Genomic DNA, 14,521 nt, shown 5'->3' on the forward strand with positions numbered 1-14,521 from the left:
ATATGACCCAGCAATCCCACTACTGGGCATATAACCTGAGAAAACCATAATTCAAATAGAGTCATGTACCACAATGTTCATTGCAGCTCTATTTACAATCGCCAGGATGGAAGCAACCTAAGTGTCCATTGACATATGAATGGATAAAGAAGATGTGGCACATATATACAATGGAATATTACTCAGCCATAAAAAGAAACGAAATTGAGCTATTTTTAGTGAGGTGGATGGACCTAGAGTCTGTCATACAGAGTGAAGTAAGTCAGAAAGAGAAAAACAAATACTGTATGCTAACACATATATATGGAATCCTAAAAAAAAAAAAAGGTTCTGAAGAACCTATGGGCAGGACAGAAATAAAGATGCAGATGTACAGAAATGACTTGAGGACACAGGGAGGGGGAAGTATAAGCTGGGATGAAGTGAGAGAGTGGCACGGACATATATATGCTGCTTTATAACAAAGTGAATCTGCTTTATAACAAAGTGAATCAGCTATACATATACATATATCTGCAAATCTCCTTCCTCTGGCATCTCCCTCCCACTGTCCCTATCCCACTCCTCTATGTGGTCACAAAACACTGAGCTGATCTCCCTGTGCTGTGTGGCTGCTTCCCACTAGCTATCTATTTTACATTTGGTAGTGTACTTATGTCTGTCCCACTCTTTTCATCACTGCTTCCCCTTCCCTTTCCCGTGTCCTCAAGTCCATTCTCTATGTTAGCGTCTTTATTCCTGTCTTGCCCCTAGGTTCTTCAGAACTTTTTTTTTTTTTTTTAGATTCCATATATATGTGTTAGCATATGGTATTTGTTTTTCTCTTTCTGACTTACTTCACTCTGTATGACAGACTCTAGGTCCATCCACCACACTACAAATAACTCAATTTTGTTTCCTTTTATGGCTGAGTAATATTCCATTGTATATATGTGCCACATCTTTATCCATTCATCTTTCAATGGACACATAGGTTGCTTCCATGTCCTGGCGATTGTAAACAGAGCTGCAATGAACATTGTGGTACATGGCTCTTTTTGAATTATGGTTTTCTCAGGTTATATGCCCAGTAGTGGGATTGCTGTGTCATATGGTAGTTCTATTTTTAGTTTTTTAAGGAACCTCCATACTGTTCTCCATAGTGGCTGTATCAATTTACATTCCCACCAACAGTGCAAGAGGGTTCCCTTTTCTCCACACCCTCTCCAGCATTTATTGTTTCTAGATTTTTTGATGATGGCCATTCTGACCGGTATGGTTTTGATTTGCATTTCCCTAATGATTAGTGATGCTGAGCATCTTTTCATATGTTTGTTGGCAATCTGTATGTCTTCTTTGGAGAAATGTCTGTTTAGGTCTTCTGCCCATTTTTGGATTGGGTTGTTTCTTTTTCTGATATTGAGCTGCATGAGCTGCTTGTAACTTTTTGAGATTAATGCTTTGCCAGTTGCTTCATTTGCAAATATTTCTTCCCATTCTGAGGGTTGTCTTTTCATCTTGTTTATGATTTCCTTTGCTGTGCAAAAGCTTTTAAGTTTCATTAAGTCCCATTTGTTTATTTTTTATTTTATTTCCATCACTCTAGGAGGAGAGTCAAAAAGATCTTTCTGTGATTTATGTCAAAGAGCGTTCTGCCTATGTTTTCCTCTAAGAGTTTTATAGTGTCAGGCCTTACATTTGGGTCTTTAATCCATTTTGAGTTTATTGTTGTGTATGATGTTAGGAAGTGTTCTAATTTCATTCTTTTACATGTAGCTGTCCAGTTTTCCAGGCTCCACTTATTGAAGAGGCTTTCTTTTCTCCATTGTATATTCTTGCCTCTTTTGCCAAAGACAAGGCGTCCATATGTGCATGGGTTTATCTCTGGGCTTTCTATCCTCTTCCATTGGACTAAATTTCTGTCTTTGTGCCAGTACCATACTGCATTGATTACTGTAGCTTTGTAGTATAGTCTGAAGTCAGGGAGCCTGATTACTCCAGCTCTGTTTTTCTTTCTGAAGATTGCTTTGGCCATTCGGGGTCTTTTGTGTTTCCATACAAATTGTGACATTTTTTGTTCTAGTTCTGTGAAAAATGTCATTGGTAGTTTGATAAGGATTACATTGAATCTGTAGATTGCTTTGGGTAGTATAGTCATTTTCACAATGTTGATTCATCCAATCCAAGAACATGGTATATCTTTCCATCTGTTTGTATCGTCTTTGATTTCTTTCACCAGTGTCTTATAGTTTTCTGCATACAGGTTTTTTGCCTCCTTAGGTAGGTTTATTCCTAGGTATTTTATTCTTTTTGTTGCAATGGTAAATGGGAGTGGTTCCTTGATTTCTCTTTCTGATTTTTCGTTGTTAGTGTATACGCAAGAGATTTCTGTGCATTAATTTCGCATCCTGCTACTTTACCAAATTCATTGATTAGCTCTAGTAGATTTCTGGTGGCATCTTTAGGATTTTCTATGTATAGTATCATGTAATCTGCAAACAGTGATAGTTTTATTTTTCATTTCCAATTTGGATTCCTTTTATTTCTTTTTCTTCTCTGATTGCTGTGGCTAAAACTTCTGAAACTATGTTGAATAACAGTGGTGAGAGTAGGCAACCTTGTGTGTTCCTGATCTTAGAGGAAATGGTTTCAGTTTTTCACCATTGAGAACGATGTTGACTGTGGATTTGTCATATATGGCCTTTATTATGTTGAGATAGGTTCCCTCTATGCTCACTTTCTGGAGAGTTTTCATTATAAATAGGTGTTGATTTTTGTCAAAAGCTTTTTCTGCATCTATTGAGATTATCATACGGTTTTTATCCTTCAGTTTGCTAATATGGTGTATCACATTGATTGATTTGCATATATTGAAGAATCCTTGCATTCCTGGGATAAACCCCACTTGATCATTGTGTATGATCCTTTTTATGTGCTGTTGGATTCTGTTTGCTAGTATTTTGATAAGGATTTTTGCATCTATTTCCTTCAGTGGTATTGGCCTGTAATTTTCTTTTTTGTGATATCTTTGTCTGCTTTTGGTGTCAGGGTGATGATGGCCTCATAGAATGAGTTTGGGAGTGTTCCTCCCTCTGCTATATTTTGGAAGAGTTTGAGAAGGATAGGTATCATCTCTTCTCTAAATGTTTGATAGAATTCACCTGTGAAGCCATCTGGCCCTGGGCTTTTGTTTGTTGGAAGATTTTTAATCACAGTTTCAATTTCAGTGCTTGTGATTGGTGTGTTCATGTTTTCTATTTCTTCCTGGTTCAGTCTTGAAAGGTTGTACTTTTGTAAGAATTTGTCCATTTCTTCCAGGTTGTCCATTGTATTGGCATATAGTTGCCTGTAGTAGTCTCTCATGATCCTTTGTATTTCTGTGGTGTCAGTTGTTAATTCTCCTTTTCCATTTCTAGTTGTATTGATTTGAGTCTTCTCCCTTTTTTTCTTGATGAGTCTGGCTAATAGTTTATCAATTTTATCTTCTCAAAGAACCAGCTTTTAGTTTTATTGATCTTTGCTATTGTTTCCTTCATTTCTTTATCATTTATTTCTGATCTGATCTTTATGATTTCTTTCCTTCTGCTAACTTTGCAGGTTTTCTTGTTCTTCTTTCTCTAATTGCTTTAGGTGTAATGTTAGATTGTTTATTTAAGATGTTTCTTGTTTCTTGAGGTAGAATTGTGTTGCTATAAACGTCCCTATTAGAACTGCTTTTGCTGCATCCCATAGGTTTTGGGTTGTCGTGTTTTCATTGTCATTTGTTTCTAGGTATTTTTTGATTTCTTCAGTGATCTCTTGGTTGTTTAGTAGTGTATTGTTTAGCCTCCATGTGTTTGTACTTTTTACAGTTTTTTTTTCCTGTAATTGATAGCTAGTCTCATGGCACTGTGGTCAGAAAAGATGCTTGATACAATTTCAATTTTCTTAAATTTACCAACGCTTGAATTGTGACCCAAGATGTGATGTATCTGGAAAATATTCCATGTGCACTTGAGAAGAAAGTGTATTCTGTTGTTTTGGGATGGAATGTCCTCTAAATATCAATTAAGTCCATCTGGTCTAATGTTTCCTTATTTATTTTCTGTTTGGATGATCTGTCCATTGGTGTAAGTGCGGTGTTAAAGTCACCTACTATTATTGTGTTACTGTCGACTTCCCCTTTTATGGCTGTTAGTATTTGCCTTATGTATTGAAGTGCTCCTATGTTGGGTACATACATATTTACAATTGTTATACCTTCTTCTTGGATTGATCCCTTGATCATTATATAGTTTCCTTCCTTGTCTCTTGTAATAGTCTTTATTTTAAAGTCTTTTTGTCTGATATGAGTATTGCTATCCCAGCTTTCTTTTGATTTCCATTTGCATGGAATATCTTTTTCCATCCCCTCACTTTCAGTCTGTATGTGTCCCTAGGTCTGAAGTGGGTCTCTTGTAGACAGCATATATATATGGGTCTTGTTTTTGTATCCATTCAGCCCGTGTATGTCTTTTGGTTGGAGCATTTAATCCATTTACATTTAAGGTAATTATAGATATGTATGTTTCTACTACAATTTTCTTAATTATTTGGGGTTTTTTTTTGTAGGTCTTTTCCTTCTCTGTGTTTCCTGCATAGAGAAGTTCCTTTAGCATTTGTTGTAAAGCTGGTTTGGTGGTGCTGAATTCTCTTAGCTTTTGCTTGTCTGTAAAGGTTTTAATTTCTCTGTCGAATCTGAATGAGATCCTTGCTGGGTAGAGTAATATTGGTTGTAGGTTTTCCCCTTTCATCACTTTAAATATGTCCTGTGACTCTCTTCTGGCTTGCAGAGTTTCTGTTGAATGATCAGCTGTTAACCTTATGGGGTGTCCCTTGTATGTTATTTATTGCTCTTCCCTTGCTGCTTTTACTATTTTTTCTTTGTGTTTAATTTTTGAAAGTTTGATTAGTATGTGTCTCAGCGTGTTTCCCCTTGGGTTTATCCTGTATGGGACTCTCTGTGCTTCGTGGGCTCGATTAACTATTTCCTTTCCCATGTTGGGGAAGTTTTCAACTATAATCTCTTCAAATATTTTCTCAGACTCTTTCATTTTTTCTTCTTCTGGGATGTCTATAATTCGAATGTTGGTGTGCTTAATGTTGTCCCAGAGGTCTCTGAGACTGTCCTCCATTCTTTTCATTCTTTTTCAGGTAGTTTGCCTATTTCCTCTTCATTTATTTGGTCTTGTGAGTTTTTATCTTGCTCCTTTGCCTGTAAGATATTTCTCTGTCTTTTCATTTTGTCTAATTTACAGTATGTGAGGTCTCCTTAGCCTAGGCTGGATGGTCATAGTTCCTCTTGCTTCTGTTCTCTGAGCCCATTGGTGGGGTTTTGGTCCAGTGTCTTGTGTAGGCTTCCTGATGGGAGGGACTGGTGCCTGCGTTCTGGTGTGTTGAGCTGAACCTTTTTCCTCTGATGAGCAGGGCCATGTCAGGTGGTGTGTTTTGGGTGTCTGTGAGCTTAGTATAACTTTAGGTAATCTGTGTGCTAATGGGTGGGTTTGTGTTCCTGTCTTCTTTGTTGTTTGGTGTGAGGTGTCCCAGCGCTGGGAACTGCTGGCACTTGGGTGGAGCCGGGTCTTAGATTCAGATAGAGGCCTCCATGAGAGCTCTTGGCGATTAATCTTCCCTGGGGCCAGGAATTCTCTAGTGGTCCAGCATCCTGGACTCGGTGCTCCACTCCAGAGCCTCAGGCCTGACTTTTGGTCAAGGGACCAAGATCCTGCAAGTTGTTCATCACAGCAATAAAGGGTATTAAAAAAAAAAAAAGACTAACAAAACCCCAGACAAATGGTAAAAAGTAAAACCTAACATACAGAAAGAGAAACAAGGGAACACTCACACACACAAAAGAAACAAAAACAGAACCAAATAAATCAAATAGCAAGAGAACAACCAGACAAACAGAAGAACCCAAGAACGAAATCAAACAATTAAGAAGAAAGCTGAAAAAAACCCAATACCAGAATCAAAGCAGAGGGCCATCTGAAGAATGAAGCAAACAAATATATTAAAGAAAAAAAAAAGGCAAACAAAACCCTGGAGAAATGGTAAAAACAAAATCAAAGAAACAAAAATAGAAACAAGGAAACACACACACGTAAAAGAAACAAAAACAGAGGCAAATAAAATAAAAAGCAAGAGAACAACCAGAGAAATAGGAGAACTCAAAAATGAAATCAAACATTTAGGATTAAAACTAACAAAAACACATAACCTAAAAACAAAACCAAAGCAGTGTGCCAACTGAAGAATAAAGCAAGGAAACCGAACAAACTGATAAAAATGAATAAAATAATAATAAAATAAAATAAAAGGGAAAAAACACAGGACAACAGAAAAGCAAAGTAGAAATGGAAATATTAAAAAAAGAGAAAAATGTATTAAAGAAAAAGAGGATGAAGAAAATGAGGGAAAAGAATACAGAATGACAGAAAAGCAAAGTAAAAGTAGAAATATGTGAAAAAAAAGTTATAAAACATGGAGATCCCAAAAGACTTAAAAACAAAAACAAAAAAAGAAAAAAAAACCAGAAAAAAAAAGCTAGAACTAACAACAGAATGAATCAAAACATAATAAAATTAACAGTAATAATTATGTTTCCCTGGGGTCTCTGCTGTAAGTGTCCTCGCACATGCCATGAGCCACAGCCCACCTCCGCCTCCCCAAGAGGCTCTCCTCTGCCTCTGGGCTGGTCTCTGGACCTGCCGTGGGCCCTGTGGGGATCACTTAGACTCTGATCTGGCCCAATCCCTGCATGTGCTGCCCCCAGAGTCCACAGCTGCCAGAGCTAGACCGTTTTCATTTGTGGGAACACTCATTGTCTACTCAGATAGTCCATAGACACAGGGTCTACCTAGCTGATTGTGGGGATTTAATCTGCTGCCTTTACAGCTGGTGGAAAGATTTTCGATCTTCTTCCTTAGTCACCCTGTCCCGGGGGTTCAGCTTTGGTTTTATCCCCACCTCTGTGTGTGGTCCACCTAGAGGAGTCTGGTCCTGAGGCTGCCTTGGAGCTCTTGGGTCTGCCCCTGTGAGGACCGGGTGCAGAGGTGGTCTGACTGCTTGGATCGCAGGAGGCCCAGCAGTGGCAAATGCACAGGGAAGCAGGCGGCCATGGGTGCCAGAGATATGGCCCTAGTGAGGCCTTTTCTGACGCCCAGTGTAAGGCATGTGAGGGCCAGCCCTGAGATGGCTTTTTTTTTTTAATTGCCCTGCAGCCAGTGTGTGAGGGTCAGCTCTGAGGGGGCTTTTCTTATTGTTTGGCAGCCAGCACACAAAAGCCAGCCCACAGCAGGCTTCTTTTATTGTCTTTGGCAGGCACCAGTGTATGGGGAGAGAGAGGCTACAATAGTGGCTCCTCCCCCTGTGTGTGACTCAGCAGTAGCGCCTTGCTTCCACGGCAGCCCCATCTTCCTCCATAGGCATTCCCTGCTGCAGATTTCCTCCCTCCCATCCCCTCAGTCCATCTCCCCAAAGCCAACAGCAGTTCTTGCTCTGGGCCTGTTCTCCAATCCCCATGCACCAGCTCCCAGCCCCCTTGCACACCTGTGAACACATGTCCCAGTCCAAGGCATGTAGGGTCCCGGTATGGACCATCTGTGTATTTCTCACTCTGTCCATCTGCCATAGATCAGCTGCTTCACCCTCTTCCAACAGCCTCAGATGTTTCCCTTCTGTCCCAGTCAATTTCCCCATCGGAGAGGGGGTTTCCCCATTGGAGAGGGGATTTCCCTGAATTTGGGAATCTCTCCTCTGCTTCAGCTCCCCTGCCCCTGGGTGCAGGTCCCATCCTGCTTCCTCTCCTCCTCCTTCTCCCTTCTTTTTTTCCATCCTACCCAGTTAAGCAGGGATCTTTATAGTCCTTTCTGGTGTCCAAGGTCTTCTGTTAATTTTCAGCCAGTGTTCTGTGAGAACTGTTGCATCTGTAGATGCATTCCTGATGCATCCATGGAGAGAGATGAACTCCATGTCCACCTACTCCTCTGCCATCTTGAATCTCATTTCTTTCTTTTTGATAATAGTCATTCTAACAGGTGCGAGGTGTTAGCCATTGTGGTTTTGACTTGTATTTCCCTGATGATTAGTGATGCTGAGCACTTTTTGTGTACCTGTTGGCCATCTGTATGTCTTCTTTGGAAAAATGTCTACTTAGATCCTCTGCCCATTTTTAAATCATATTGTTTGGGGCTTTCTGCTATTGAGTGTATGAGTTATTTATATATTTTGGATATTAAACTCTTATGAGATATATGACTTGCAAATATTTTCTCCCATTCAGTAGGTTGCCTTTTCATTTTGTTGATGGTTTCCTTTGTTGTAAAGAAGCTTTTAAGTTTGATGTAGTTTCATTTGTTTACTTTTGCTTTTGTTGCCTTTGCTTTTGATGTCAAATCCAAAAAATCTTTGCCAAGATCTATATCAAGAAGCTTATCACCTATGTTTCATTTTAGGAGTTTTATGGTTTCAGGTCTTATGTTCAAGTCTTTAATCCATCTTGGCTTAATTTTTATGTATGGTATAAGATAGTGGTTGAATTTCATTTTTCTGCATGTGGCTATTCAGTTTTTCCAAAACCATTTATTGAAAAAAACTCTCATTTCCCCATTGTATATTCCAGGCTTCTTTATTGTAAACTAATTGACCACATATGCGTGGGTTTATTTCTGGGCCCTCTGTTCTGTTCCTTTGATCTATGCCTGTTTTTAATGCCAATACCACACTGTTTTGATTATTACAGCTTTGTAATATAATTTGAAGTCAGGGAGCATGATGCCTCCAGCTTTGTTCCTTCTCAAGATTGCTTTGGCTATTTAGGGCCTTTTGTAGTTCCATTCATATTTCAGAATTGTTTTATTTCTGTAAAACATTCCATTGGAATTTTGATTGGGATTTCATTCAATCTGTAAATTGCTTTGGGTAGTATGGACATTTTAACAATATTAATTATTTCCATTTATGAGCATGGAATATCTTTCAATTTATTTGTGTCTTCTTTAACTTATTTTGTCTACTTGTTATAGTTTTCAGTGTACAGGTCTTTCACCTCCTTGGTTAAATTTATTTCTAGGTATTTTATTCTTTTTGATGCAATTGTAAATGAGATGTTTTCTTAATTTCTCTTTTTGATAGTTTGTTATTAGTGTATAAAAATGCAACAGGTTTTTGTATGTCAATTTTGTATTCTGTAACTTTATTGAATTTGTTTATTAGTTATAACAGTTTTTGGTAGAGCCTTTAGGAATTTTTTATATATAATATCATGTCATGCTAATAGTGACAGTTTTACTTCTTCCTTCCCAATTTGGATGAATTTTATTTCTTTTTCTGCCTAGTTGCCCTGTTAAATACTATGTTAAATATAAGCATCCTTGTCTTATTCCTTAGTAATTTTTGAGTGGGTACTGAACATTGTGAATTTTACATTGTTTTGGGCCAAATGTTGTATTCCTTTTTGAAGTCTTGCCAGTTTGGCTGGGAGAAACTCTAATAATTAATGTGTGAGCCTGGGGACTATTCATCTTACAACTCCTCAGTAACTGTTCCTTCCTCAGAAGTTGTTCTTTTCCAGCTTCATGGATTCTTGTCATATGCATTTGTAGATTGGTATTCTGTCAAAACATGAAGGAACCCCTATACAAATTTCTGGAGTTCTTTCTCTGTGTAGCTCTGTTCTCTCTAGTACTTGGTGCTGCAAATTTCTAGTTGCCAGAAATCTAATCTCTGTCTCCTTAATTCAAGAAGATTGCCAAACTCTTCTGTGTCACAATCCAAGAATTATCCCAGAAGAGAAACCCTAGGCAATGGGAGGGCTCACATCTTCTATTTCTCTTTTCTCAGGGAGAAAGTCCTCTGTTGCCTTTTGTCTAATGTTGAAGAATAATTATTTCCTATATTTCATCCATTTTTCTAGTTGTTTATGATGGAAAAGTAATTCCAAAATCTTACTCTCTCATAGACGGAAGAAAAAATGGGCAGGATTTTTTTTTTTTTTTCAGTACGCGGGCCTCTCACTGTTGTGACCTCTCCCGTTGTGGAACACAGGCTCCAGATGCTCAGGCTCAGCGGCCATGGCTCACGGGCCCAGCCACTCCACGGCATGTGGGATCTTCCTGGACCGGGGCACGAACCCGTGTCCCCTGCATCAGCAGGCGGACTCTCAACCACTGTGCCACAAGGGAAGCCCGGGCAGGATATTTTAACAACAAATCAAAACACTTAAGCTAAGGAGTTTAGCTACTTCAATTGTGTACTAATCTATGTCTAAGCTTCCTAGAATTCAAAGACTGATTATAAGGGCAATAACTTCTGTATATAATCTATACAAATCTTACAAACACAATTGGCTTCTTATATCATCAAGTACATTTTAAAACTTTTTTTGCATCAGAAACATTCCCGGTTGAAGAGAAAGAATTATATTTATAGAAACCTTTTTTCCCTGGCCATTTGGCTTTTTTTTACTGTGTTTTTTTAAAACTGCCTTTCCATAGTCTAAAGTATAGGTATAATTATTTCTCAGCTTTCCCTCCTTCTTTCTGATGCTCTCCATGTTGATAATACTCAGATTTCTATCATTTCCACATCATTATAATTTCGTCCTTATTCTTTAGAATTGGTCCAAGTTAGTAGTTCCCTTCATTCCTTCCACCACCCACTTTTAGGCAAAATGATTATCAGGGCAGAACTTACCAGCGCTCTGTTTTTGGAAGAAGGAGACTTTGAGCAGACATCTATCTGTTCAGGAGAAGTTCCTCATCCTTATTATATCTTGTCTCTAGGTCAATCTTGTAATCTGCATGAGGAAAGCATCTTTGAGGCAGTTTGTAAAACATACTTTCTTATAACATTCACCTGATCTATTCCCATCTTTAATTTTATACAAATGGTCTCTGAATTCATTTTAGTGATGAGGTGGATGTTTGTAATTAGTTTTAGTATAGAATATAGAATTTTCTAGATAACAGTGTCTCATAGTTGAATGATGATTATTTGTTACTTTCCCCAGAACCCTTGCCCTGTGTTATGTTGCATAGCAAGAGTAGGGCAGCAAGATACAGGCAACGATGTCAACAGCCATCAAAACCCCAGATTAGGAAGAAAGAGTCTCAGGCTCGAGGAAAGATGGTTTGGTGATATAAATGGAGAAGTGCAGGAGTGGAAGCAGCTGTATCTATTATTTTGAGTGGTCCAATAAATATAAATAGAGCTTGTACCTTTATTATTGATTAGAATTTTGTGAAGTTAGTTGATTTTCAAAAACTACAATATCTTTTTCCATGACCATAATTTAGCAGCACACACATTGGCTCCTTCTAGGAGTGTGCATAAAATTTATGGAAAAGGAATGCACACACTCGAATGAAAAAATAGCTGGCTCTGTGTGCCTGAATATCAAATGTGAAAGGACCAAGTACTGACAAGCTGATTGGAGTGTTGATGTATGCAAAAAGCAGTCAGAGCAGAAAACAGAAGTGGCTTCAAAAATATAGATTTTTTCAAAAGTACCTAAGCCCAACAGTATTTACACCCCTTACCAGACATAATAGATATTAGTATGTAGGCATCCTAGGTGACTAATGTAGTTATTGAAGAGCCCAACAGGGCCTTAAGTTTGTCTTTAGGGGTTTTTTTTTTGCTCAAACCCAGAAACTTAAGCTCAGTATAATGGAAGACTCTCCATTGTGAGCAAAATAGTGGAATTAGAAGGTTTTACCACTTCCATATCATTAAAAGCAAGTTCATGGTTCCTTTGAACTACTGAGTGTAGTTTTTTTTTTTTTAGATAAAAGATCAATTTTTTCCTAATGTTTAATGAAGTTCATTGTCTCCCTCTTAAAGGAACATGAACATTATTTCTATGAAACCATAATATAGATGTAAGATGATTGGTTATGTTGAAGATCTGACTACCTTCAAATTGTTTGGTAGCATTTCCCTAAACTCTTTTAATCAAATTTTGTTTAAAACATAGACACTAGTGGCTGTGGCAGTGGGTAGTGACAGTGGGGGCATGAAGGACAGAGGAGAGAAGCAAAGTAGAGATGGATAAAAGCCCCTCACCTGCTTTTGGACAGGTGGCAGGGACCGGCTGTGGACCAAGGGGAACGGAGGAGCCTGGTGGGGCGGGCCCCCTCTCCCCACCAACCTGGACTTCCATGTCTCTTCACTTTGGCCTCTAAGTTCTTTGAGCCTACGTACTCCCTCAGTGACTCAGGCCTGGGCTTTCTGGGAGTGACTGTCATCTCCTGAACCTAGCCTTCCGGAATAGTGGTGTATTCTTTTCCTAGAGCTGCCGTAACAAAGTACCAAAAACTGTGTGGCTTGAAACAACAGAAATTATACTATTTCAAAGTTCTGCAGGCTAGAGTCTGATATCAAGATGTCAGCAGGGCTATGTTCTCTTTCCAAGCTCTAGGGGAGAATCCTTCCTTGCCTCTTCTAGCTCTTGGTATTGGCCAGCATCCTTCTTTACCTTTTAGATGCATCACTCAAATCTTTGTCTCTGTTGTCATGTGACCATCTTCTCCCTGTGTATCTTCACATTGTCTTCACTGTCATTCTTTTTAGAAGAACCCCAATCATATTGGATTAGGGGCCCAAGCTACTTCAGTATGACCTCACCTTAACTAATTACATCTGCAAAATCCTATTTCCAAACAAGGCCACATTCTGAGGTGCTGGGGGTTAGGACTACAACATATCTTTTTTTGAGGAGACACAACGTGACCTTTACAATTAACAAGAAAGAAGTGCTTGTTATAAGTTCTGGAGATCCCTGTTTTTTTTATGGAATACAGTTCTGCAAAATTTTCATATGATTCCAATATATATACTTGTGATGTATATATTGAAATACTGCTTTGTTGGGACTGAATTCTGATTCTAAGGATTTTCAAGACAAAGTCTCTCTGTCATCAATACTAGCACAATGATCGGCAAGAGAGAAGTGGAATTAGAGAATGACAGAAAGGAAGAAGAGGGCCATCACACACAAGCTGGGGCAGAAACATGGAAGCAAAGAAAAAAGTATATCTAGGGACAGAAACCCAGAACAGGTAACTCACCAGCAACAGAGATAGCTACTTTCTCCTTACTGGACACATGGTCATTCATTTCCGCTTCTCACTGTGTGTGCTTTTCCCCCCTCTTTCTTTCTCTAGATACTATTTCTCTATTCCATATGCACACAGCATACAGCTTCCTCTTCATCACATCACATTCAAATTCACATGCTCACTTGAGCCACCACAGACTGGGTGGCTTAAACAACAGAAATTTATTTTTGCTTCTTGCAAATGCTACATGTCCACTGTAGGCTGGCTATGGCTCCATTCCATGGTATTTTCACTCTGGGACCCAGATTGACAGAAAAGCATCTATCTGGTATATAACCCATTTTATAGAAGAGAGAAAGGAAGGGTATGGTAAAAACATGATCTGACTGCTAAGGCTTCTGTTCAAACAAGATATACATCATTCCTGGCCCATTTCATTGACCAGAACAAGCCATATGGCCAAGTCTAACATCAATGAGGGGGTGGGAGTTATGCCCCCAGGGGAGGGTATCAAATGCTTGTAAATAGTATTATAATCTACTACGACGGTATTCTCCCTAACATCAGTGTGGGGCAGACTTGGGGATTTTTCAATATATGAGTAATAATGCTCAGATGTGGCATGGGGCAGTTGGGTGAACAGTGGTCCCAATCTTTATCCTAAGGTTCTTGGACTAAAAGAGATTGTAGATAAATCAAAATGTGAAAGAGCACTCAAGAGAAAAGGCGAAGAATGAGGAGGTATTTGCCACATGAAACAGAACTTCCTGGGATCATAGTGGAAAGGTGTGGGAAGATGGAACTCAGCGGGAATCAGGTTGCACAAGAGAAATCACAAAGGAGTATAGAGAAGTATGTATCCCGTCTAAAACTCACATTGTGCATAAATATATGAAAGGCTCTGACGAGTCCTGCAGCAAAGATTTTATGAAACGTATTTATCCACATAGTAGCCCTCCCCCGTTTTTTCCATTAACACCAGAGTCCCAAAGAATACACTCTGGGAAACAATCTTGTTGACAAAGTGAAAACTGTGAGTTAAAGAAAGTCAACTGTAATATGTTCTATCCATATTTGTAACCACAAAAGTTTAAGAATTGCTTGGGAACAAGGAAATAATCTTGTGGAGAAGTTTTCAAACTTCGTTATTTCAAACCAAATATTACGTAGAACTCTAGTATCTAAAACCCAGAGAAGCAGAGCTGTTCTGGTTTCATCAGGCCTAGGAAGACCAGAGCCCTACCTTTGTAGTCCTCTGTGCCACCCCTCCCACCTGTGCCCCCAAGAAAGCCTCATGGAACTTTAAGGATTGGGGGAACATTGGCTGAATATCCATAATCAAAACAGTTCCTCATTCTAAGACGGGGACACACCTTAGAGTGTTACTCAACTGGGTCTGGAGTACAGGTCTCCAGCCCCACAAAGCCCAGTGAATTTTTTACTGCATTATGTTGCTTTAAGTC

General features: G+C 38.9%; 1 long non-coding RNA gene across 4 annotated transcripts in view; it reads right to left on the reverse strand.

Moving 5' to 3' along the window:
* Positions 1-14,521, reverse strand: part of LOC149748983 (uncharacterized) — a 90,454-nt gene that overhangs the window by 30,861 nt on the left and 45,072 nt on the right. For all 4 annotated transcript variants that reach the window (XR_016393583.1, XR_016393581.1, XR_016393580.1 and 1 more), the window contains exon 4: positions 10,693-10,795. This is a non-coding gene — a long non-coding RNA (uncharacterized LOC149748983). The remainder of the gene's footprint in view (positions 1-10,692; positions 10,796-14,521) is intronic.

The sequence above is a fragment of the Delphinapterus leucas genome, chromosome 6 (assembly GCF_059928025.1).
Source record: "Delphinapterus leucas isolate spDelLeu-1000000601 "Yukka" chromosome 6, BTC_Dleu_Yukka2, whole genome shotgun sequence".
Lineage (NCBI taxonomy): Eukaryota > Metazoa > Chordata > Mammalia > Artiodactyla > Monodontidae > Delphinapterus > Delphinapterus leucas.